Source organism: Balaenoptera ricei, chromosome 1 (assembly GCF_028023285.1).
Source record: "Balaenoptera ricei isolate mBalRic1 chromosome 1, mBalRic1.hap2, whole genome shotgun sequence".
Taxonomy (NCBI): Eukaryota; Metazoa; Chordata; class Mammalia; order Artiodactyla; family Balaenopteridae; genus Balaenoptera; species Balaenoptera ricei.
In genome coordinates this window covers 167,336,298-167,358,535 of record NC_082639.1, presented here as the reverse complement: position 1 = coordinate 167,358,535, position 22,238 = coordinate 167,336,298, and the positions used below count along the sequence as shown (strand labels likewise).

General features: G+C 38.7%; 1 protein-coding gene across 6 annotated transcripts in view; it reads left to right on the top strand.

The window, feature by feature from the left end:
- SMYD3 (SET and MYND domain containing 3) overlaps positions 1-22,238 on the top strand; it is a 715,741-nt gene that overhangs the window by 367,744 nt on the left and 325,759 nt on the right. Inside the window, exon 1 of one of the 6 annotated variants that reach the window (XM_059905358.1) lies at positions 18,874-18,894. The exons of the other annotated variants lie outside the window; for them this stretch is intronic. The gene's annotated coding sequence lies outside the window, so the exon portion shown is untranslated. Of the gene's footprint in view, positions 1-18,873; positions 18,895-22,238 lie in introns of those variants that run through there. 6 annotated transcript variants of the gene reach the window in all.

Genomic DNA, 22,238 nt, shown 5'->3' with positions numbered 1-22,238 from the left:
ATTTATTTTTATTTTTGGCTGTGTTGGGTCTTCGTTTCTGTGCGAGGGCTTCCTCTAGTTGCGGCAAGCGGGGGCCACTCTTCATCGCGGTGCGTGTGCCTCTCACTATCGTGGCCTCTCTTGTTGCGGAGCACAGGCTCCAGACGCGCAGGCTCAGTAGTTGTGGCTCACGGGCCTAGTTGCTGCGCGGCATGTGGGATCCTCCCAGACCAGGGCTCGAACCCGTGTTCCCCTCATTGGCAGTCAGATTCGCAACCACTGTGCCACCAGGGAAGCCCGGAATATTTTTTTAAATGAAAATATTTTGCATCTTTAAAAGAATGTGTGTCGGGGGCATATAAAGGCAAATGAGGTTTCTTCTAAACTTCATGGTAATAATCTCTGAGAGAAATTTGGAGATTTGCTTATTTTAAAATGTGCTACTAAAGAACAATCCCAAAACCCAATAGTAGAATTATAAGTACAAAATTTAATGGAAGTTCATTGTTAGTTGACCTTAAAATGGAAAAAAAGAATTCAGCTAAACTTATTGTTAGCGCAAGTTTGTGTGCCAGATGCACAGTGAGGCCAAACACCAAAACGCTGGAGTTTGGAGCAGAGAAAGATTTATTTTAGGGCCACGAAAGGAGACAGGTGGCTCAGGCCCTAAAAGGCCCCGAGCTCCCTGAAGGGTTTCGGCCAAAGGTTTTTAAAAGCCAGGTCGATTTTTAAAAAGGCGGGGTTGAGGGGGGAGGGGGGGACGAGTCTCAGGGTTTGGATCAGCTTGTGCACAGTTCTCTGATTGGCTGATGGTGAGGTAACAGGGCGGTATCAATGGGGTTAATGTTATTAGCCCTTAGGCTCCAGGAGGCCTGGGGGCTGCCTGCTCATGGTCATCAAGTAGTTAACATCTTCCATTTGGTGGGGGGTTTTCACATCTGTAAAACAACTCAGGAAATGTGCAGCAAATACTGTTATCTAGGTACTTCAGAAAGGAGCTAAAGCAGAGGATATGGGGAAAGGCCTGTCCTGGGACGGGCCCCATAGGGTCCTGCTCGGTTACATTATAACCCACTGATTCCATCTAGGGACTTGAAGAGAAATATCGGTGCATTCTTGGACGAACTTCAGTTTCATTCTGGGGCTTGGAGGAAAAATCAATTATGATCTAAGGCTGTGGTTGCTGCAGTGGGTGATTAGTTGTACACCATCTACTTTAACCATCTTTTGACCTGGCCACTATGTTTAAATTGTTATGATATCCAAAGGGGAGAAAAAACCCTTAAACTTTTGTAATTGGGAAACCAAATGATACTTTAAAAAACTTAATGAACCTTGAAAATTGTTATTTACCAAGTGAAAGTAAAAATGCCACATCAGGTAGACAGAAAATTTTCTTCTTTGATACTTCCTCAGTTCTGACAGTATTTCTTTGGTAAATAATCATTTATCTTCTACTGAGACTCTTAAGTGCAAATCTCCATATATGCACTTTGGGGAGATATAAAAAAATAGAAATTCATATCGAGATTAAACCATGTTAATTCCATGGGCTGCAGGGAGGGAGAATGGGGAGTGACTGCTAATAGCTACAGTGATGAAATTTTCTTGAATTAGATAGTGGTAAGGTTGCATAACTTTGCAGATATACTATATGAATTATATCTCAATTTTTAAAGAGATTATTAATGCTAAATTTCTAGTTATCATGTGCATGTCATATGTTGGTTTTGTGTAGTCAAAGTAGTGGCTTAGCTTGTAGTTATTATACCTGTTGTAAGTCTTCTGTTTCTTATATTTTACCTACTGCTTCCTAATTAATCCTCCTCAATCACTTATTTCATAGTGATAAAAACTTTCAGTGAACTCTCTTTGGTTTTGGCAAGTCTGCATACAGTTGGGCATACTGTGTACTGTACAGCTCTAAGGAGTGCCTTTCTTACCTGCTTTTTAGGGTAGATTCAAACTCATTGCTTTAGGACTAGCTGTATCTTAGTTCCAGCCTACCATTCATCAACCTCATTCACTTATGGGTTCACTCATTCACTTATTTATTTTATTAGTTCATTGGTTGCTTTGTTGGTTGGTTCATTCGATAAACTATATTCCTTATCTTAAAATTGCCTTCTAGTTGGTATGTTCACTCTGCCTGAGATGCAGAGCCCATTCTTTTCTTCATCCCAGCCCTCTTCCCATCTTTTTTCTTCACTCCTAGGCATTCTCAAGGCCCTCCTTACATCCCACCACTTCTCTGCTGCTTTTCTTTACCACTGTAGAGTCAGTGTTTCTTCTGTGTAAAGTGCCCAATAAATAACAAAAGAAGATTCTATCTCGAAGTAGGAATGAAGACAGCAGGAGATTCATTCTTCCCAGCTGTCTCTAGACTCCTCCATGAGGTATCTCAAATATTTGCCTTTCTTTCAACTTTCAGATCTGAGTATGAGGAACCTGTGCTTTTAGAATTGATAACAGATATCAAACTAAAAAATGAAGAGCTACCCCTCACCTGGGTTTTTTGCTATTGCTGGGTGGTAGCTACAAATCAAGGGAGATCTGCATATTTATCAGAGTGGGCCTAAGCTTTCAACTCTGCAGAGTGTTCTGTATATGCTCAACTCCAGTCTGTCAGAACTATGTTGAGATGGTAGTTTGGGAACACGTGTAACTCCTGACATATTTGAGAGGATTTAAGGATATGAATGATAGAGAAACCAGTACCAGTGACTGATCTAACAATCCCAAGTACTATTGTTATCAGTGGGCACTGCCAGATTTGAGAACCCTCTGCTTTTCTCATCCAGTTTTCTTTCCTGGTTGCATAAGTGAACAAAGAATGATTTTGGAAAGCTTTACACCTTTTGAGTGAGATAACCCCTAGCAATTCCTTCTACTTGTGTGATCTCATATGCTTCTCTTTTATTTAGAATTTCACTTTGGCTTGAACATGAAAAGAATTTCAACTGTGTATTTCTACTCTGTTTTTACGTGTATTATTTTGGTGAAAATTCCCACATTCATTTAATTAAGAAGCTTTAGGGTGATTGATATTGGAATCACTTATTGTCTCTGTATTTTAAGCAAGTTTATGCTCTTTGCCCGATTACTTCTATGTTTACTACCACTGACTTGTTATGAAATGACTCAAGGAATGCTACCAGAAGTGATAGTTCTATGGAAGAAACTGACACATATCCCTAGTATGACTTATTTTATTTATGACCCTCCATTATTTTAGAGCATACTGAAGCTGTCCAAATTTGGATAGCTTTCAAAACTTCAAATTATAGGATTTAATCAGGTCATGCAGTATTATAATTAATCAAAAACTATTTTAATTGCCTGTGTTAACCAGCCCCTTTGTCTGACACTAGATATAGAAAGATGAATGAGACAAAGGTCCTAGTCTAAGCAGCACACGAGGAGTAGCATAGACAGACCTATTTTAAAAGGTTTGAATTGAGAAACTTTCAGGTAGACTACCGAACTGTTGTAGCTCTTCAATATATCACGGCAGAAGAAAGATGTACTTTTTGATTTTAATGAGCGTATTAGAGTTTTAAATGATAGTAAGTTTTTGCACTCAAATACTGATGTAGTTTTAAGTCAGAGAAGCTCTTCTTCATTTCTAGTTCTTACTGCCTACTTCAGCACTTACCCAGCGACCAAATAGCCCCTCCAGTATATGTGCCCAATTTTCTTTGTGATTTGACTATGAACGTTTTCTAGGGGACACAATTTTTAGGTCGGCTTAATGTACAAACAGCATCTTTTAAAAGTAGCTATTATTTAGTGCTTGAGTGGAAATTAAAAATGAGTCATTAAAAAGGAGTGAGAAAAAAAAGAAAATTTGGTAAATCCAGCTCATTTCAATTGCATATAAGTGTAGAAGTAAATGGAAAGCTACATGATTAAGTCCTCTAGAAGTCAGAGGGCGTTATGTCTCCTGTTCAGAGATGCTACTTATAGTTAAATAATATAATGGTCATTTGGGAATAAACCAGTGATTCACAGATTCTTTTGAGAAACTGTTTAAAACTAAGCACACATACAAAATTTGCATATAATTTCAAGGAGTTCATGGAACCTGAAGCACATTAGTGGACCTGCTAGGAGCATATAAATAGTATGTATTAATTTATCTTATGAAAGTTATATTATAAATATATAATTTAAATTTTGCCTACATTTATAAATTATCTAGATTATTTATAAATTATATAAATGACCTAGCTGAGCTGAATATATACATGTTTATTAACTGCTTTTATGACAAGCCCCAATTTAAATTATGTCTTAATGGAGTTTAGGTTGGAGTATACTTTTGGAGTACTATTTCTAAAGGAAAATATTTCCAAGTAAAGGCTATTCCTCTTGAAATGTCAGTCATATGCCACTTCTAGAAGGAAGGGTGAGAAAATAAAAACGTTTTTCTTAGTGTAATACAGCAAGTGACAAAGTGAGCTGACATGCTTATGAAGCCAGGTAGGAGATGTAGTTTATAAAGGAAGATTAAAATGTCATTTTATCTGAAGTTTCACTAGTCATTTCCCCAGGGCTACCTTTGCGTGTGTATGGAAATGGGTTCTTCTGGTGCAAATAGCATGCATTTTTAAATAGTTGATCATAACAATAATATGCTCCTTTTGAAGTACTTTTAGCCTAGAGATGGCAATGGTTTAATTATGGAGTTTAAAATGAAAACTTAGGGTATAATTTTAATTATAATAACAATAGCCATAGCGGTGTCAATTGCTAACTTAGCTTTGGCTGTTATTAAAATAATGAAATGTTTTCAAGTATTATTTTGGTAGCAGTTGAGTTTATTGTGCTCTCGCTCCGCTCTCTCTGCTGTTTTTTTAAAAAATGTATTCATGAAAGAGAGAAAGTTTTAATTTCTTTAAGCAGATGTTTCCTCATGCTGCTCCCAGTATAGTACACTCGTCTATTAGTAGCTGCCAATAATGATGACATGAGTCAAGTATCAGCTTTTAGACCAGGAAAGTGGTTATAACAGGCCCCTTAGGTCCTTCTTTTTGTAGAAATTCCCAACTAAGGAAAACAAAATTGAAAACTACTGAAGGGCAATGAGCTATTATCATCAGATAGCAAGTTTAATAACATTCAGGCCTTTTGAAGGTATTTCTTTTCTTTTTTTCTTTTTTTTAAAGCTTTCTAGCGTCTCCACTTAGTAAAGTATGGAGAAATGCTATGGAAAACACTCTCATTCTTTCCTGACTTTGTAGGAATTGGACCAACTGACATTTTCAGTAACTGCAGAGCCTGGGAGCCAAATGCTCACGCTGCTTTTCCCTCAGTCAGGTTACATGAGTTGATTTAATTGACATGTTTTGGGAAAGTTACCTTTTCTGCATTAAATCAAATGTTCAAGTTTTCAAACTGTTGAGGTTTGAGTGTTCTTTATATATTCTAGATTCTAGTTCTTTATCAGATACATGGTTTGCAAGTAGTTTCTCCTAGTATGTAACTCATCTTTTTATTTTGTTGAAGTCTAGTTTATCAGTAGTATTTTATTTTTTTGGATAGTGCTTTTGGTGTTGAGTCTAAGAGCTCTTTGCCTAGTCCTAGATCCAAAAGACTTTATCATTATTTCTGGACTCTCAGTTCTGTTTCATTGATCTGTGTGTCTATCCCTTTACCAATACCACACAGTCTCGGTCACTGTAAGCTGTGTAGTGTCTTGAAATCATGTAGACTGATACTTCTCCCTTTATTCTTTTTCATTATTGTTTTAGCTATTCTAGCTCCTTTGCCTTTCCAAATAAAATTATTATTTTTTTTTTGGCTGTGCCACGCGGCATGTGGGATACTAATTCCCCGATCAGGGATTGAACCCGTGCCCCCTGCAGTAGAAGCGCAGAGTCTTAACCACTGGACCTCCAGGGAAGTCCCCCAAATAAATTTTAGAATAATCTTGTGTATATCTACAAAATTTCTTGCTGGGATTCTGATGCTAATTACATTAAACCTGTGTATCAATTTGGGGAGAATCTACATTTTTTACTATGTTGAGTTTTCCAATCCATGAACATGATATGTCTCTCCATTTATTTAGATTTTCTATGATGTTCTTTATCAATTTGTAGTTTTCATCATACAACTCCTATATATGTTTTGCTAGATTTATAACTAAGTATTTCATTTTTGAGCAATTATAAATGGTATTGATTTTAAAATTTTGTGTGTCCATGTGTTCTTGCATACATGCATGTGCACAAACACACACACACACAGACACACACACACACTCACACACACACACACACACTCTTATTTGATTTTGGTAAGTTTATCTTGCATCCTGAAAAACCTGTGGTGATGACATGTGTAAGTGCAGGTGTTCAAAGCCCTGTCTTTGACTCAAAGCTTCATCTTTTCCCCTTCTTACTGATTGATTGGGTGATTGCATGATTCATTCATTCTTTCATTCAGTAAGCATTCACTGCACGGCGACCACCATGTACATGGTTCTTTGGTAGATACCTCTGATGATCTGCAGTTAAACTAGACAGGATCTTTGATCTCATACAGTGGCAAGAAAGAGGGCAATGCAGGCAGCCACCTATAATGCTAATCATGATAAACTAAGCATCATTCTAGAGATAAACCCTGTGTGTGGTAGGAATGCAAAGGAAGAAACAAGTAATTTTGACTATGAGGATCAGGAACATCTTCATGAAAGAAGTAGAATATGTGTGGAGTAAGGTTGATGTTAAGTTTCAGCGGCAGACCAGTGGAGGGACCCATGAAAGGACTCGGTGTGCACCCAGTCCTTGGAGCCCTGGGGCTGTTGAGCTTTGTTGTGATATAGGGGACTGGAAAGGTGAAACCAGCTTTGATTGTGGGGTTCTTGAATGCTCTTTTATGAAGTTTGGACTTTATTCTGTAGTAAATAGGAAGCTATTTAAAGTTTCTAAGCAGGAGAATAACATGATTATGATGATTTAGTAAGATAATTCTGGTAATAGTGTCAAAGATAGATTAGAAAGTCAAGGGGCTGGAGGGAAGGAACCCAGCTATTAAGCCCTTGCAATGGTTTAGGCAGGAGAAATGGAAATGCAAAACTGGTCTCTTTCAAAAAGGTCAGAACCATCTGAAGTGCAGTGAGTGGCACGTAATTGCTGTTTAATCCAAACAGCATTTTCTCCTTGTGATTAGGAGGAGATTTCAAGTTCTCTGTTCTATAAGGAGAGTAAAAATTGGATTTTTGAAAACAAAAATGCATCGTTTTTACTTAAAATTTCTAGCTGCTTTATAAATAATAAATACAGGTTGTAATTTTCTTTGAGTGATGCAGTTTTGATTTTGAAAGGGTGACCACTCTGTAAGAATCAGTGCATTCGACTTCCCTGGTGGCACAGCGGTTGAGGGTCCCAAAGTGATGTGATGAATTCTCTGGTACTAGAAAAACCGAATAACACGTGAGTCATTCTGCAGGTAACTTGCTGTGGTCACCTGCTTCTGGAGAACCTATCTTCTTGGGGATACTCTTTCGTTTTTTTTTTTGCATTTTTAACTTGTCTTCGGATTGTGGCATCACTTTATGTTCTTAGTTTCCTAGTTTCTGTGCCTTTAAATAGGAGTAGACATAGCTACAGTCACATACGTGGTTCATCAGAACTTTAAGTTTTAGAAATACTTGAGATAATTCAGTGAAGGGCATACCAAAGAAGAATTTACTGTTACGTGGTCATGAATATTTATATGTCAAGAGTTTAGTACAGTCTTTGCCTTACCAGCTAACAGGTACTGTGGAATTATCTCTATTTTCAGTCTTAAAAAAGAGAGAAAGAAATGTGTTCAGAACTTCCTCAACCCTGATGGAGAAATTATTCCTCTTGTGTGAACAGATGAGTCCTCTCCTGGCAGCCCCTTCATGTAACCTCTAGTGAGTCCCTTGACACACATCCCTCAAACAAAACAAAGTACCGTCCTTCCTCAATTTAGATTCAAGGAAATTGTAGTCTTTGAAAATTTAGTAGATATTAAAATGTGCAAGAAACTTTGTGTCTATAAGTAAATTGGGGTTGGGCTCTAAATTTAGATAATTATAAGCAGGACTTTTTCTTCTACGAGAAAGTCCAGTGGGACATTTGAAAGACTTGCAGGATGCAGGGTAATTCTCTGTTATTGAAGACCGTCCTGTCTAGCGTGCCTGGCTCCGGTTTACCAAATGCCATTGTGATAATTGAAAACACCCAAAATGGCCCCTGGGGTGGTACCACTCCCAGTGAGAACTACTGGTCTAAAGCTGTTCTGCGGTTCTTGTGCCGCGTGGGGTCCTACCCAAGCTGCAGTGCTCCTTTCTTCATGACTTAGCTTGGCACCGTGCTGCACCATGTGTGAGTGCCCCTTCGTGCTCTGGAACTGTTCTGCTTAAAGCACTTTTCCAGATGGCTGGCTGGTAGCTTCTGGGCATGCTGAAATCTGTTCAGGTGGCTTCTGATTCTCCTGATTCCCCAGCCCCTTTCTTCAGCTACATTTTACAGATTCTTCAAAAGTTATTGTGTATAAAAGGAATAGAACGGATTGGCAGTTTTCACTCCTTTTCACCACCTTTCTGATTGTGGTTGTTCCAGTTGTTGTTGTTGTTGAGGATCTATTGACCGACTGGCTGCTTTTCTTTCTGTTGTCATCTCAGTTTCACAGTCAGGTGCTGACATGTGTCTGTTGCTCAGTATCCCTGTCACCACGTCTGATCATGATCGTCACCACTGTTGCTGTTCTCTTTCTTTCGTTCCTCTTAACTTTACCAAAGCGTCTTTTATGATATGTTTCCACTTCATCATCAATATCATGGTCCTCAGCCGTACTCTTAACATTGCTGTAAACTTGGGGGTCGCTTCTTTTTTTTTTTTTTTTTTAAATATATTACTGCTTTAGTTTTTTTTCTTTTTTAATTAATTAATTAATTAATTTATGACTCTGTTGGGTCTTCGCTTCTGTGCGAGGGCTTTCTCTAGTTGTGGCAAGCGGGGGCCACTCTTCATCGCGGTGCGCGGGCCTCTCACTATTGTGGCCTCTCTTGTTGCGGAGCACAGGCTCCAGACGCGCAGGCTCAGTAATTTTGGCTCACGGGCCCAGTTGCTCTGCGGCATGTGGAATCTTCCCAGACCAGGGCTCGAACCCGTGTCCCCTGCATTGGCAGGCAGATTCTCAACCACTGCGCCACCAGGGAAGCCCGGGGGTCGCTTCTTCAATATTAGTTTTTTAAAATTCATTTTGTTTTTTGTTTACTCCTCTTTTATTCTATCTATACCAGAATAAGAAATATCTAAAAGAGTTGATCTAGAAAGCCCTAGTTTCTTTGTCATAGAAACCTCTAGTATGTAATGGTTATCACATTTACCACATGGCACAGCAGGACCTTGTCTTTCATTTGATATGACAGACAACAGAGTCAGTACATGTTCTTGAGATGACTGAAATGATGAAAGTTGTATTCTAATGACTTAAATTGTATTCATTCTGCAGGGGTTTTTTTGTGGATTTTTAAATTTTTTTGAGAAAAATTGGATGTTGATTCTACTTCAATATATGGAGCACTAAGGAAAATCATTCAAGGTTTTACATATGCTGTTATCGTCATCTTTACCAACTAGAGTAAATTTTCATAATTTTTGACACATCAGAAATCCGTTAAAGGAAATAGGATCAGATTTTGTTTTAAGTAGAAGATCACACTCCACTGCAGTGTCATGGGTGGCCTGGGATGAGACCTGTCCAGGTCTCTGTGTGTGACCTTGAGACGTGTCCTAGCTTGAGACATCATAGCCAGTGGTTTTCTTTTTAAAATTATGCTGTTTGTGTGTCTCTCTAGCCTTAGGACATCTGCCTTATATTACAGTTAGTCTTTTACTTATTCGTCCCCCCTTTAGATAGGAAGCCCTAGGGATCGTCTTATGCAGTATTGTGCACTCATATTGCCTAGCACAGTGTGTTACACTTAATCAGTGATCAGTACATGTTAGGAAATCGGCTCTGCTCCCGCTTCATCTTCTTATTAGAGCACAGCATCTTTGAATTTTACACTGTTTCTTTAATCACTTTCAAAGACTTTTAGACACTGGTTCAGTTAATGTAGCCTTTAAAAAAATTATAGAATTGTAGACTTTTACTGCTGGAAAGAATTTCTTAAAGACATCACCTTGGCCAACTTCATGTTTAACGGATGGGGAAACAGAAAACTAGAGAGGTTAGTGACTTGCCCTACATCATTAGCCAGTTAGTAAGAGAACTAAGTCAAGAATATAGGTTAAAGTTCTTCAGGAGATTATTTTTCACTTATTAAAAGTGACTGTTGGGGCTTCCCTGGTGGCGCAGTGGTTGGGAATCTGCCTGCTAATGCAGGGGACACGGGTTCGAGCCCTGGTCTGGGAGGATCCCACATGCCGCGGAGCGGCTGGGCCCGTGAGCCACAACTGCTGAGCCTGCGCGTCTGGAGCCTGTGCCCCGCAACGGGAGGGGCCGCGATGGTGAAAGGCCCGCGCAACGCGATGAAGAGCGGTCCCCGCACCGCGATGAAGAGTGGCCCCCACTTGCCGTAACTGGAGAAAGCCCTCGCACGAACCGAAGACCCAACACAGCCAAAAAAATAAATAAATAAATAAATAAAATAAATAAATAAAGTAGCTATAAGAGATCCATGGATCCAAATTTGAGAAAGCTTGCTCTCTTTAAAAAAAAAAAAAAAAAAAAAAAAAGTGACTGCTGCTTTCAGTTGTAGGCTAGTTCATCATTAATTCAACAAATATGTATTGACCATTTTTATGCGCAAAATATGATACTAGGCTTTAGCAGTGAGGTATACACAAAGACAAAAATTGTATTCTGAGAAGGCTCTTAAATGGAGAGAGATTTGAAAATAAAGAAAACGTCATGCATTTATAGATGGACAGTGACAGAGGGGGTAGTGAGAGGGGTGGCTGAGATGACCTGCATGAGTCATTGATGGGAAGAATGGCTATCTCCCCTTTAATCTTTCTCTTTAACTTCATTTCACTGAGTATTACAGAGATGATGTTCCCTGGAAATCACAGTAAAAACCAAAAAACTCAAAGTGTGTTTCCTCTTGACAGAACCTTCCTGTGAATAAATTCCATGAACCATGGATCTAAAATTATGCCTCCTTTGGGAACCATAGGATTTGCCTGAAGTTAGTAGTTGTTATATTCCACACTGTGTTTTTTTTAGTACAGATATGAAAATAGTCCTGGATAGCAGGAAGAATGTTTGCTTGATTTCCTTGGTTAGGACATCAGCTGAGTTTGGTCTATCACAGCACACGCTGCCATCTTGCATTTGGTTGCTGCGTTCCAGCTCTGTCTTAAAGCTGGATTTATCAGAATGACCACCTAGAGTTCATTGACAAGGTTCAGTAAGAGTTAAATGAAATATGTCCTTTAGTCAAGTATGTGATTTTTTTCTTTAATGAGTTGGTGCATTTTTGAAAATTACTTGGCAACTGGGGATATTTCATTAACATGTAATAGGATTTAGTGAATCATTTTTGAAATACATGACAGATGTTTGGGGCTTTAGCAGTTTATCATTTGGCAGTAAGGAGTAGTTTTCAGAATTCTTAGGAACATCTTATACGAATACATTTTCATAAGGATGTAGATGTGTGTGATTGAGATGAACATGTATATTCTTGATATTGTGTCTCCTTGGCTCCATAAAATACTGGAAATTCTTTTTTCTTTTCTTCCTTTCTGTGGTATCAGTTTTTCCTTCCCAAACATTCTATAAAATATGTTTCTTTTTAAAATTTGAGAGAATAAAGGGGGATTTTCCCTTGGAAATGGAAATATTCAGTATTTTCGAGTATCACGGTAGCTCACTGGAGGTGATATACATTACTGTAAAAGAGGATATAGGTATTGTATTAACTGGTATCTTATTCTGAGCATGGACATTTTTAATTTGCTTATGATATTTTGTTTGATTAGAAATCTTTTAGTAAATCTCTTTGTTGTGCTGTGATGCTCCTGTCATGGGTAATATATTCCCAGATGCCATTGTTAACACTGTGTTCTTTATCCCAGAGTGACATCACTGGATACTCATTTAAGGGCCAGTTCCAGAATGCATCCTTCCTCCTTTCCACAGCAGTCATTTTGTAGTTACTGCCCTATAGGGCAAGTCTTTATCCATCTATTAAAAGAGTCTGGTGTTAGCTGCAGTTAATTTTAGGAAGTGGAAGAAAAATAATTGGGACTTCCCTGGTGGCGCAGTGGTTAAGATTCTGCCTGCCAATGCAGGGGACACGGGTTCGATCCCTAGTTCAGGAGGATCCCATATGCTGCAGAGCAACTAAGCTCATGCCACAACTACTGAGGCCTCGTGCTACAACTACTGAAGCCTGCACGCCTAGAGCCTGTGCTCCGCAACAAAGAGAAGCCACCGCAATGAGAAGCCCGCGCACTGCAATGAAGAGTAGCCCCCGCTTGCCACAACTAGAGAAAGACCATGCGCAGCAACGAAGACCCAATACAGCCAAAAATAAACAAATAAATAAATTTTTTTAAAAAAGAAAAATAATCAACAATATTACTTGTCTGGGAATAAACTGAAAAGTAAGTATCTAGACCAAAAAATACATTATATCTCAATTCAACCTCTGTTTATTTTAACAGACACAGTTAGATGAATTTTGTGCTCTTTCTTTTTTTTTTTTTTATTCAAACACAAAGTCACAAACATTATAATCATCCTCATCAGTTCACTCAGTCCCATGTAATTAATTTTTTTTCATCTTGATCTTTTGTTAGCACTTTTATGAATTCATCAGTTTTCCATTAGAGTTCTGAAAATGCTTATTCATTCAGTTCAGCAGTATAGTCAGTTACCAGAAACCTGTACTTGTCAGAGTCTTTTCCATGAATTCCTTGAAGATGAAACCCTTTTATAGGAAAATTTTTGCGAAAGCATCAGAGTACACCCAGAACTGTCTGTAAATGACAAAAGACTTAAAAATGACCACGGTTAAAGATTTGATGAAAGTTCAAAATAATGCAATTGACAAGGAAATTTAGTTATTTCTGATATACATTTTAAAGTAATAACTAGAATTATGACTTATAACATTATACCAGAACAGATAAGATTTTTAGAAATTTCATGTAATGTCTGAAACATTTATATTAACATATTTCCATACAAATAACCCAAAGAAAGTTTAGTATTAGTTGTTTTTTTGTTTGTTTTTTTATACTGCAGGTTCTTATTAGTCATCAGTTTTATACACATCAGTGTATACATGTCAATCCCAATCGCCCAATTCAGCACACCACCATCCCCACCCCACCACGGTTTTCCCCCCTTGGTGTCCATACGTTTGTTCTCTACATCTGTGTCTCAACTTCTGCCCTGCAAACCGGTTCATCTGTACCATTTTTCTACGTTCCACATACATGTGTTAATATACAATATTTGTTTTTCTCTTTCTGACTTAACTTCACTCTGTATGACAGTCTCTAGATCCATCCACGTCTCAACAAATGACTCAATTTCTTTCCTTTTTATGGCTGAGTAATATTCCATTGTATATATGTACCACAACTTCTTTATCCATTCGTCTGTTGATGGGCATTTAGGTTGCTTCCATGACCTGGCTATTGTAAATAGTGCTGCAATGAACATTCGGGTGCATGTGTCTTTATGAATTACGGTTTTCTCTGGGTATACGCCCAGTAGTGGGATTGCTGGATCATATGGTAATACTATTTTTAGTCTTTTAAGGAACCTCCATACTGTTCTCCATAGTGGCTGTATCAATTTACATTCCCACCAACAGTGCAAGAGGGTTCCCTTTTCTCCACACCCTCTCCAGCATTTGTTGTTTGTAGATTTTCTGATGATGCCCATTCTGACTGATGTGAGGTGATACCTAATTGTAGTTTTGATTTGCATTTCTCTAATAATTAGGGATGTTGAGCAGCTTTTAATGTGCTTCTTGGCCATCTGTATGTCTTCTTTGGAGAAATGTCTATTTAGGTCTTCTGCCCATTTTTGGATTGGGGTGTTTGTTTCTTTAATATTGAGCTGAATGAGCTGTTTATATATTTTGGAGATTAATCCTTTGTCCGTTGATTCGTTTACGAATATTTTCTCCCATTCTGAGGGTTGTCTTTCGTCTTGTTTATGGTTTCCTTTGCTGTGCAAAAGCTTTGAAGTTTCATTAGGTCCCATTTGTTTATTTGTGTTTTTATTTCCATTACTCTAGGAGGTGGATGAAAAAAGATCTTGCTGTGATTTATGTCAAAGAGTGTTCTTCCTATGTTTTCCTCTAAGAGTTTTATAGTGTCTGGTCTTACATTTAGGTCTCTAATCCATTTTGAGTTTATTTTTGTGATGGTGTTAGGGAGTGTTCTAAGTTCATTCTTTTACATGTAACTGTACAGTTTTCCCAGCACCAATTATTGAAGAGGCTGTCTTTTCTCCACTGTATATCTTTGCCTCCTTTGTCATAGATTAGTTGACCATAGGTGCGTGGGTTTATCTCTGGGCTTTCTATCTTGTTCCATTTATCTGTGTTTCTGTTTTTGTGGCAGTACCATATTCTCTTGATTACTGTAGCTTTGTAATATAGTCTGAAGTCAGGGAGTCTGATTCCTCCAGCTCCGTTTTTTTCCCTCAAGACTGCTTTGGCTATTCGGGGTCTTTTGTGTCTCCATACAACATTTGAGATGATTTGTTCTAGTTCCGTAAAAAATGCCATTGGTAATTTGATAGCGATTGCACTGAATCGGTAGATTGCTTTGGGTTGTATAGTCATTTTCACAATATTGATTCTTCCAATCCAAGAACATGGTATACCTCGCCATCTGTTGGTATCATCTTTAATTTCTTTCATCAGTGTCTTATAGTTTTCTGCATACAGGTCTTTTGTTTCCCTAGGTAGGTTTATTCCTAGGTATTTTATTCTTTTTGTTGCAATGGTAAATGGGAGTGTTTCCATAATTTCTCTTTCAGATTTTTCATCATTAGTGTATAGGAATGCAAGAGATTTCTGTGCATTAATTTTGTATCCTGCAACTTTACCAAATTCATTGATTAGCTCTAGTAGTTTTCTGGTGGCAGTTTTAGGATTCTTTATGTATAGTATCATGTCATCTGCAAACAGTGACAGTTTTACTTCTTCTTTTCCAATTTGTATTCCTTTTATTTCTTTTTCTTCTCTGATTGCCGTGGCTAGGACTTCCAAAACTATGTTGAATAATAGTGGTGAGAGTGGACATCCTTGTCTTCTTCCTGATCTTAGAGGAAATGCTTTCAGTTTTTCACCATTGAGAATGATGTTTGCTGTGGGTTTGTCATATATGGCCTTTATTATGTTGAGGTAGGTTCCCTCTATGCCCACTTTCTGGAGAGTTTTTATCATAAATGGGTGTTGAATTTTGTCAAAAGCTTTTTCTGCATCTATTGAGATGATCATATGGTTTTTATTCTTCAATTTGTCAATATGGTGTATCGCATTGATTGATTTGCATATATTGAAGAATGCTTGCATCCCTGGGGTAAATCCCACTTGATCATGGTGTATGATCCTTTTAATGTGTTGTTGGATTCTGTTTGCTAGTATTTTGTTGAGGATTTTTGCATCTATATTCATGAGTGATAATGGTCTGTAATTTTCTTTTTTTGTAGTACCTTTGTCTGGTTTTGGTTGCAGGGTGATGTTGGCCTCATAGAATGAGTTTGCGAGTGTTCCTTCCTCCGCAATTTTTTGGAAGAGTTTGAGAAGGATGGGTGTTAGCTCTTCTCTAAATGTTTGATAGAATTCACCTGTGAAGCTATCTGGTCCTGGACTTTTGTTTGTTGGAAGATTTTTTTTTTAAATTAAAAAATTAATTAATTAATTTATTTATTTTTGGCTGTGTTGGGTCTTCGTTTCTGTGCAAGGGCTTTCTCTAGTTGCAGCAAGCGGGGGCCACTCTTCATCGTGGTGCGCGGACCTCTCACTATCGCGGCCTCTCTTGTTGCGGACCACAAGCTCCAGATGTGCAGGCTCAGTAGTTGTGGCTCACGGGCCTAGTTGCTCCACGGCATGTGGTATCTTCCCAGACCAGGGCTCGAACCTGTGTCCCCTGCATTGGCAGGCAGATTCTCAACCACTGCGCCACCAGAGAAGCCCTGTTGGAAGATTTTTAATCACAGTTTCAATTTCATTACTTGTGATTTGTCTGTTCATATTTTCTATTTCTTCCTGGTTCAGTCTTGGAAGGTTATACCTTTCTAAGAATTTGTCCATTTCTTCCAGGTTGTCCATTTTATTGGCGTAGAGTTGCTTGTAGTAGTCTCTTAGGATGCTTTGTATTTCTGTGGTGGCTGTTGTAACTTCTCCTTCTTCATTTCTAATTTTATTGATTTGAGTTCTCTCCCTCTTTTTTTGATCAGTCTGGCTAATGTTTTATCAATTTTGTATATCTTCTCAAAGAACCAGCTTTTAGTTTTATTGATCTTTGCTCTTGTTTTCTTTGTTTCTGTTTGATTTATTTCTGCTCTGATCTTTATAATTTCTTTCCTTCTGCTAACTTTGGGTTTTGTTTGTTCTTCTTTCTCTAGTTCCTTTAGGTGTAAGGTTCGATTGTTTATTTGAGATTTTTCTTGTTTCTTGAGGTAGGCTTGTATAGGTATAAACTTCCCTCTTAGAACTGCTTTTGCTGCATCCCATAGGTTTTGGATTGTCGTGTTTTCATTGTCATTTGTCTCTAGGTATTTTTTGATTTCCTCTTTGATTTCTTAAGTGATCTCTTGGTTATTTAGTAACGTATTGTTTAGCCTCCATGTGTTTGTGTTTTTTATGCTTTTTTCCCTGTAATTCATTTCTAATCTCATAGTGTTGTGGTGAGAAATGATGCTTGATATGATTTCAATTTTCTTAAATTTACTGAGGCTTGATTTGTGACCCAAGATGTGATCTCTCCTGGAAAATGTTCCGTGCGCACTTGAGAAGAAAGTGTAATCTGCTGTTTTTGGATGGAATGTCCTATAAATATCAATTAAATCTATCTGGTCTATTGTGTCATTTAAAGCTTCTATGTCCTTATTTATTTTCATTTTGGATGATCTGTACATTGATGTAAGTGAGGTGTTAAAGTCCCCCACTATTATTGTGTTACTGTCGATTTCCTCTTTTATAGCTAGTAGCAGTTGCCTTATGTATTGAGGTGCTCCTATGTTGGGTGCATATATATTTATAATTGTTATATCTTCTCCTTGGATTGATCCCTTGATCATTATGTAGTGTCCTTCCTTGTCTCTTGTAACATTCTTTATTTTAAAGTCTGTTTTATCTGATATGAGTGTAGCTACTCTAGCTTTCTTTTGATTTCCATTTGCATGGAATATCTTTTTCCATCCCCTCATTTTCAGTCTGTATGTGTCCCTAGGTCTGAAGTGGGTCTCTTGTAGACAGCATATATATGGATCTTGTTTTTGTATCCATTCAGCAAGCCTGTGTCTTTTGGTGGGAGCATTTAATCCATTCACATTTAAGGTAATTATCGATATGTATGTTCCTATGACCATTTTCTTAATTGTTTTGGTTTGTTATTGTAGGTCTTTTTCTTCTCTTGTGTTTCCTGCCTAGAGAAGTTTCTTTAGCATTTGTTGTAAAGGTGGTTTGGTAGTGCTGAATTCTCTTAGCCTTTGCTTGTCTGTAAAGCTTTTGATTTCTCCATCAAATCTGAATGAGATCCTTGCCGGGTAGAGTAATCTTGGTTGTAGGTTCTTGTCTTTCATCACTTTAAGTATATCATGCCACTCCCTTCTGGCTTGTAGAGTTTCTGCTGAGAAGTCAGCTGTTAATCTTATGGGAGTTCCCTTGTATGTTATTTTTCGTTTTTCCCTTGCTGCTTTCAATAATTTTTCTTTGTCTTTATATTTTGTCAGTTTGATTACTGTGTGTCTCAGCGTGTTTCTCCTTGGGTTTATCCTGTATGGGGCTCGCTGAGCTTCCTGGACTTGGGTGACTATTTCCTTTCCCATGTTAGCGAAGTTTTCAACTATAATCTCTTCAAATATTTTCTCTGGTCCTTTCTCTCTCTCCTCCCTCTGGTATCCCTATAATGTGAATGTTGTTGCGTTTAATGTTGTCCCAGAGGTCTCTTAGGCTGTCTTCATTTCTTTTCATTCTTTTTTCTTTATTCTCTTCTGCAGCACTGAATTCCACCATTCTGTCTTCCAGGTCACTTATCCGTTCTTCTGCCTCAGTTATTCTGCTATTGATTCCTTCCAGTGTAGTTTTCATTTCAGTTATTGTATTGTTCGTCTCTGTTTGTTTGTTCTTTAATTCTTCTAGGTCTTTGTTAAACATTTCTTGCATCTTCTGGATCTTTGCCTCCATTGTTTTTCTGAGGGCCTGGATCATCTTCACTATCATTATTCTGAATTCTTTTTCTGGAAGGTTGCCTATCTCCACTTCATTTAGTTGTTTTTCTGTGGTTTTATCTTGTTCCTTCATCTGGTACATAGCCCTCTGCCTTTTCATCTTGTCTGTCTTTCTGTGAATATGGTTTTTGTTCCACAGGCTGCAGGATTATAGTTTTTCTTGCTTCTGCTGTCTGCCCTCTGGTGGATGAGGCTATCTAAGAGGCTTGATGGGAGGGACTGGTGGTGGGTAGAGCTGACTGTTGCTCTGGTAGGCAGAACTCAGTAAAACTTTAATCCACTTTTCTGCTGATGGGTGGGGCTGGGTTCCCTCCCTGTTGGTTGTTTGGCCTGAGGCAACCCAGCACTGGAGCCTACCTGGGCTCTTTGGTGGCGCTAATGTCCGACTGGGAGGGCTTATGCCAAGGAGTACTTCCCAGAACTTCTGCTGCCAGTGTCCTTGTCCCCATGGTGAGCCACAACCACCCCCTGCCTCTGCAGGAGACCCTCCAACACTAGCAGGTAGGTCTGGTTCAGTCTCCCCTGGCATCACTGCTCCTTCCCCTGGGTCCCGATGCGCACACTACTTTGTGTGTGCCCTCCAAGAGTGGAGTCTCTGTTTCCCCCAGTCTTGTCGAAGTCCTGCAATCAATTCCCACTAGGCTTCAAAGTCTGATTCTCTAGGAATTCCTCCTCCCGTTGCCGGACCCCCAGGTTGGGAAGCCTGACGTGGGGCTTAGAACCTTCACTCCAGTGGGTGGACTTCTATGGTATAAGTGTTCTCCAGTTTGTGAGTCACCCACCCAGCAGTTATGGGATTTGATTTTACTGTGATTGTGCCCCTCCTACCGTCTCATTGTGGCTTCTCCTTTGTCTTTGGATGTGGGTTATCTTTTTTTGGTGAGTTCCAGTGTCTTCCTGTCGATGATTGTCCAGCAGCTAGTTGTGATTCTGGTGTTCTCGCAAGAGGGAGTGAGATGTGCTCTTTCATTTTTAAAAGATTAGAATTAAAATGAACAATAATTAGGAGAGCAGTTGTCCTTGACAAAATGGGAGGGGTTTCAAAATTTATGATAATGCTGGAAAGTAAAGTCAAACAAACAAACATGAGGGAGGAATCTCAGTTCAGAGATCCCTGCTCAGTGAAAGCAGGGACTCTAACTGATTATTTTGTATCCCTACTGTAGTAGTGTGGTGAACAGGAGAGTAAAGAAGGCCATTCTTCATTTAGTCATTCTGTGTCAACACTGAGTAAATACTTATTGAACAAGTTTTGTAAGTCAGGCATGGTGCTCTGTGTTGGTACCAAACCTGTGTGATACGTGGTCCCTGCCTTTCTTGTTCTCCCAGTCTGGCAGGAGAGGCAAATATGTGAATAGCTAACCACAGTTCTTTACTCAGTAGTGTGTGTGGAGTGTTCTGGAGACACACAGGAGGGAGAGGTTGGGTTGAGGATAATGATTTCACAGAACAAGTCACATTCAAGGTTGGCTGGCCTGTCACCCATTATTTATAAATCAAGATGTTGGTCCTCTAGTCAAGGTCATGAGCCAGACACTATGCCAGATGCTGAGGATATAGAGATGAACATGACATACTCCCTGCTCTCAGAAACAGGGTTTTATAGAAGACAGATACATATACAGATGATTAAAATTCAACAAGGAGAGCTGTGAGTGGGATGCTGGCAGAGGGAGAAGGGAGACACAGAAAAGGAGAGCCTCACTTGGTCTGGGGAAGAAAGGGCCAGCAGAGACCACATGGGAGTGACCCTTGAGCTTAGGATGGGGGCTAGGAATTTAGTAAGCCAATAGTGGGTGGATTGGGGTCTGGTTTCAGGCAGAGAAACCTGATCTATGAAAATTTGGGGCATGATAGCGAATAGAATTCTTAGGAAAAATGGTGTAGCCTGTGACAGAGGTGAAGTTGGAAAGCATGTGACAGAAGGTGGAGCAGGATTTGGGACATCTGATGGGTAATGGAGAGTCATTCAGGAGGGAGTGTATTAGTTAAAACACCTAGCTGCTAGAAACAGAGACCCAACTACAGTGACATAGATATAGGCACATAAAAGAAACCAGGCAAGTATTGCAGGGCTGGAGTAACAGCTTTAGAAAGACCTCAGAGGTCCTGGCTGAGTCTGTTTTGGCCATGCTGCACCTGGCTTTCTTCTTGCAGGTCCTACATGGTTCAAGGCAGTTGTTGGAGCATCAGCCATTGTTTCTGCACTGGAGAAGGCAGAGAAGCCAACGAGGGCACATGCCCTATGCCTTTGAAGTAATCATGCTATCGTAATTATTAGCTTCTAAGTTCCTAACAGAAAGACACCCTGTCATAGAATACATACATTTGACCAGTGGTGAGAAATACTATTCTTGCACTGTTTTTTAGGAATAAAGGAACCCAATTTTTAAAGAGTAATTTTTTTACTGTAAATGTGAAGTTGCTGGCTGCATGCATGACAGAATGGATTCCTAAGTTGCTTCCTACTTAACAGAATAAGTGCCTTGTCAGCACTGGGTTTGCATAACCTGACACATGGATCGGATTTCAGGATGTACATGAAATGAGTACTGTGGCAAAATGAAAAACTCCTTTAAAAAAAAATGAGTTAATCAAGTCTTAATGCCAGTCTGGATTTTGCATTCTGTTAACCTGGCTTCGAGATATTTTTGTCATCTGGGGAACCTGCTTCCTGTGTCCTGTTGAAGCAGAAGGGGGCAGCAGAGAAATCAGTTGGACAGTCAACAGCCTGGTTTGCTTCCTTCTAATAGAAGTGGTTGTACCATATAAATATGCTGAAAGGAAATGAAAGTTGAAATTAATACCTTTTATTTATTTAAACCTACAAATTATTAGAAAAAATTAAAATAACATGATTTAGATTTCTACTTGTCAGTTTTAGCTTAGTTATACATATGTTGCAAAGTAGATATAATATTTGTGGGTTTTGTTGTTGTTCTGAAATCTGACAAGCAAATGTAGAGTGTGTTATTTAATGCAGTCCTGCTTTCGATGAGGCTTGTTTCCCACAAGATATCCTGTGTGTTTATAGAAAAGCAGATGCTCCAGTGGGTTTTGGTGGTTTATTTTAATATGTTTATCCTTTGGAGTTAGAGTTTCTAAGGAAAACCATTTCATTTCTTGTTAAAACAAAGGGGAACTTAATGCCGTTTGACCAAATTTTGATTTTTAGAGTCAGAGATCTAATTTTTTGTTGTTTTATTTAAAAAATATTGCCTGCATAAAATTTTTTTTTTCCTATTTGTTGCAAGGAATGAGGTCTAAGCTGACTGATTGTTTTCATGCCCTGGACCTTTGAAAATATGTTACCAAATTAATTGAAGCAATACTATTTTTCTGTAAAGGATGGCTTAAGTCCTGTCAATGGGCCTGGCTAACTAGTTTTATTTACTGTGTATGAAATCTATCCTTGTTTCTCATTAATATTTGATATTTTTTCCCTATGATGAAGGACAGTAAAACAGCAGAGCTAAGGGCTTCTCTCTGAAAGAAGAGATATACCATCAAAATACCATCACTCTGGTATTTTGATGCATTCTGTGTTTAAGATAAAGAACAGCCTCTAGTGCTTAACAAGTAACTAGTACTTCTTTTATCTGGTTTATAAGTGAAAAGAGGAATCATAAAGTTTTACAGGATCTCCCTCTGCAAGGGAACCAATGAAGATAAAGCTGCAGTTCTGTTCTAAATCTATTATGTGTGTTGTTTTTATATTGTGGTAAATTTAACCTATTGATTTCATTGTTACAGCCCTATTTTATAAGATAAACTGTGAAGGAAGTGGCCTCAATTGAGAAGTGTTAGTTGTGCTCTAAAGGTTACGATGTGTACCATGGCCTAGT